Below are 5,003 nucleotides of genomic sequence, written 5' to 3' on the forward strand. Positions count from 1 at the left end.
TCTTCCGTCTTCGTCGGATCTACCATTGGATCCCTGTCTAAGCGAAAGGGATCGTTTGACCTTAATACAAAATCGCCAAATGGTTCGACACGTCGGCAGCGTTGTGCAGTTTGGACTGTAATAATAAAAGCGTGAAGTGGTGTGGTGCAAAGCCTTTGACCTTATTGCTGCACATTCCGTGCCGTGATCATCACCAGTAGTAAGGCAAGCCGTACATCCGAACGATTGTGGACATCGCGACAACAGTAGTATCAAAGCCCAAGCCGTGCTACCTCCGTTAGCAGCTGTGCTCGTTGTAATGCCAGCACTGTGTATTCAGTAGTGAGTGCCGTTCCATTAAAAACTGTCTAAGCGAAAGGGATCGTTGGACCTTAATACAAAATCGCCAAATGGTTCGACACGTCGGCAGCGTTGTGCAGTTTTAACTGTAATAATAAAGGCGTGAAGCGGTGTGGTGCAAAGCCTTTGACCTTATTGCTGCGCATTCCGTGCAGTGATCATCTCGAGCAGTAAGACAAGCAGTACATCCGAACGATGGTGGACATCGCGACAACAGAAGTATCAAAGCCCAAGCCGTGCTACCTCCGTTAACAGCTGTGCTCGTTGTAATGCCAGCACTGTGTATTCAGTAGTGAGTGCCGTTCCATTATAAACTGTCTAAGCGAAAGGGATCGCTGGACCTTAATACAAAATCGCCAAATGGTTCGACACGTCGGCCGCGTTGTGCAGTTTTAACTGTAATAATAAAGGCGTGAAGCGGTGTGGTGCAAAGCCTTTGTCCTTATTGCTGCGCATTCCGTGCAGTGATCATCTCGAGCAGTAAGACAAGCAGTACATCCGAACGATGGTGGACATCGCGACAACAGAAGTATCAAAGCCCAAGCCGTGCTACCTCCGCTAACAGCTGTGCTCGTTGTAATACCAGCACTGTGTATTCAGTAGTGAGTGCCGTTCCATTATAAACTGTCTAAGCGAAAGGGATCGTTGGACCTTAATACAAAATCGCCAAATGGTTCGACACGTCGGCAGCGTTGTGCAGTTTTAACTGTAATAATAAAGGCGTGAAGCGGTGTGGTGCAAAGCCTTTGTCCTTATTGCTGCCGCATTCCGTGCAGTGATCATCTCCAGCAGTAAGCCAAGCAGTTCATCCGAACGATGGTGGCCATCGCGACAAAAAGGAGTATCAAAGCCCAAGTCGTGCTACCTCCGTTAACAGCTGTCTCGTTGTAGTGCCAGCACTGTGTATTCAGTAGTGAGTGCCGTACAATTAGAAACTGTCTAAGCGAAAGGGATCGTTGGACCTTAGCACAAAATTACCGAATGTTTCGACACGTCGGCAGCGTTGTGCATTTTTGACGGTAATAATAAAGGCGTGAAGCGGTGTGGTGCAAAGCCTTTGACATTATTGCTGCGCATTCCGTGCCGTGATCTTCTCGAGCAGTAAGACAAGCAGTACATCCGAACGATTGTGGACATCGCGACAACAGGAGTATCAAAGCCCAAGTCGTGCTACCTCCGTTAACAGCTGTGCTCGTTGTAATGCCAGTACTGTGTATTCAGTAGTGAGTGCCGTACCATTAGTACCTGTCTAAGCGAAAGGGATCGTTGGACCTTAACACAAAATTACCGAATGGTTCGACACGTCGGCAGCGTTGTGCATTTTTGACGGTAATAATAAAGGCGTGAAGCGGTGTGGTGCAAAGCCTTTGACATTATTGCTGCCCATTCCGTGCAGTGATCATCTCCAGCAGTAAGGCAAGCAGTACATCCGAACGATTGTGGACATCGCGACAACAGGAGTATCAAAGCCCAAGTCGTGCTACCTCCGTTAACAGCTGTGCTCGTTGTAGTGCCAGCACTGTGTATTTAGTAGTGAGTGCCGTACCATTAGAAACTGTCTAAGCGAAAGACATCGGTGGACCTTAACACAAAATTACCGAATGGTTCGACACGTCGGCAGCGTTGTGCATTTTTGACGGTAATAATAAAGGCGTGAAGCGGTGTGGTGCAAAGCCTTTGACATTATTGCTGCCCATTCCGTGCAGTGATCATCTCCAGCAGTAAGGCAAGCAGTACATCCGAACGATTGTGGATATCGCGACAGCAGGAGTATCAAAGCCCAAGTCGTGCTACCTCCGTTAACAGCTGTGCTCGTTGTAATGCCAGTACTGTGTATTCAGTAGTGAGTGCCGTACCATTAGAAACTGTCTAAGCGAAAGGGATCGGTGGACCTTAACACAAAATTACCGAATGGTTCGACACGTCGGCAGCGTTGTGCATTTTTGACGGTAATAATAAAGGCGTGAAGCGGTGTGGTGCAAAGCCTTTGACATTATTGCTGCCCATTCCGTGCAGTGATCATCTCCAGCAGTAAGGCAAGCAGTACATCCGAACGATTGTGGATATCGCGACAGCAGGAGTATCAAAGCCCAAGTCGTGCTACCTCCGTTAACAGCTGTGCTCGTTGTAATGCCAGTACTGTGTATTTAGTAGTGAGTGCCGTACCATTAGAAACTGTCTAAGCGAAAGGGATCGTTGGACCTTAGCACAAAATTACCGAATGGTTCGACACGTCGGCAGCGTTGTGCATTTTTGACGGTAATAATAAAGGCGTGAAGCGGTGTGGTGCAAAGCCTTTGACATTATTGCTGCCCATTCCGTGCAGTGATCATCTCCAGCAGTAAGGCAAGCAGTACATCCGAACGATTGTGGACATCGCGACAACAGGAGTATCAAAGCCCAAGTCGTGCTACCTCCGTTAACAGCTGTGCTCGTTGTAGTGCCAGTACTGTGTATTCAGTAGTGAGTGCCGTACCATTAGAAACTGTCTAAGCGAAAGGGATCGTTGGACCTTAACACAAAATTACCGAATGGTTCGACACGTCGGCAGCGTTGTGCATTTTTGACGGTAATAATAAAGGCGTGAAGCGGTGTGGTGCAAAGCCTTTGACATTATTGCTGCCCATTCCGTGCAGTGGTCATCTCCAGCAGTAAGGCAAGCAGTACATCCGAACGATTGTGGATATCGCGATAACAGGAGTATCAAAGCCCAAGTCGTGCTACCTCCGTTAACAGCTGTGCTCGTTGTAATGCCAGTACTGTGTATTCAGTAGTGAGTGCCGTACCATTAGAACTGTCTAAGCGAAAGGGATCGCTTGGACACGTAGCACAAAATTACCGAATGGTTCGACACGTCGCGCTTAGCGTTGTGCATTTTTGACGGTAATAATAAAGGCGTGAAGCGGTGTGGTGCAAAGCCTTTGACATTATTGCTGCCCATTCCGTGCAGTGATCGTCTCCAGCAGTAAGGCAAGCAGTACATCCGAACGATTGTGGATATCGCGACAACAGGAGTATCAAAGCCCAAGTCGTGCTACCTCCGTTAACAGCTGTGCTCGTTGTAGTGCCAGCACTGTGTATTCAGTAGTGAGTGCCGTACCATTAGAAACTGTCTAAGCGAAAGGGATCGTTGGACCTTAACACAAAATTACCGAATGGTTCGACACGTCGGCAGCGTTGTGCATTTTTGACGGTAATAATAAAGGCGTGAAGCGGTGTGGTGCAAAGCCTTTGACATTATTGCTGCCCATTGCGTGCAGTGATCATCTCCAGCAGTAAGGCAAAGCAGTACATCCGAACGATTGTGGATATCGCGACAACAGGAGTATCAAAGGCCCAAGTCGTGCTACCTCCGTTAACAGCTGTGCTCGTTGTAGTGCCAGCACTGTGTATTTAGTAGTGAGTGCCGTACCATTAGAAACTGTCTAAGCGAAAGGGATCGTTGGACCCTTAATACAAAATCGCCAAATGGTTCGACACGTCGGCAGCGTTGTGCAGTTTTGAACTGTAATAATAGAAGACGTGAAGCGGTGTGGTGCAAATCCTTTGACCTTATTGCTGCGCATTCCGTGCAGTGATCATCTCGAGCAGTAAGACAAGCAGTACATCCGAACGATGGTGGACATCGCGACAACAGAAGTATCAAAGCCCAAGCTGTGCTACCTCCGTTAACAGCTGTGCTCGTTGTAATGCCAGCACTGTGTATTCAGTAGTGAGTGCCGTTCCATTAGAGACTGTCTAAGCGAAAGGGATCGTTGGACCTTAATACAAAAGCGCCAAATGGTTCGACACGTCGGCAGCGTTGTGCAGTTTTAACTGTAATAATAAAGACGTGAAGCGGTGTGATGCAAAGTCTTTGACCTTGTTGCTGCGCATTTCGTGCCGTAATCATCACCAGTAGTAAGGCAAGCCGTACACCCGAACGATTCTGGACAACGCAACTACAGAAGTATCAAAGCCCAAGCCGTGCTACCTCCGTTAACAGCTGTGCACGTTGTAATACCAGCACTATGTATTCAGTAGTGAGTGCCGTTCCATTATAAACTGTCTAAGCGAAAGGGAACGTTGGACCTTAATACAAATCGCCAAATGGTTCGACACGTCGGCAGCGTTGTGCAGTTTTAACTGTAATAATAAAGGCGTGAAGCGGTGTGGTGCAAAGCCTTTGACATTATTGCTGCCCATTCCGTGCAGTGATCATCTCGAGCAGTAAGACAAGCGGTACATCCGAACGATTGTGGATATCGCGATAACAGGAGTATCAAAGCCCAAGTCGTGCTACCTCCGCTAACAGCTGTGCTCGTTGTAATACCAGCACTGTGTATTCAGTAGTGAGTGTCGTTCCATTATAAACTGTCTAAGCGAAAGGGATCGCTGGACCTTAATACAAAATCGCCAAATGGTTCGACACGTCGGCCGCGTTGTGCAGTTTTAACTGTAATAATAAAGGCGTGAAGCGGTGTGGTGCAAAGCCTTTGTCCTTATTGCTGCGCATTCCGTGCAGTGATCATCTCGAGCAGTAAGACAAGCAGTACATCCGAACGATGGTGGACATCGCGACAACAGAAGTATCAAAGCCGAAGTCGTGCTACCTCCGTTAACAGCTGTGCTCGTGTAGTGCCAGCACTGGTGTATTCACGTAGTGAGTGCAGTACCATTAGAAA

Source organism: Phytophthora infestans, genomic scaffold (genome assembly GCF_000142945.1).
Source record: "Phytophthora infestans T30-4 supercont1.55 genomic scaffold, whole genome shotgun sequence".
Taxonomy (NCBI): domain Eukaryota; phylum Oomycota; class Peronosporomycetes; order Peronosporales; family Peronosporaceae; genus Phytophthora; species Phytophthora infestans.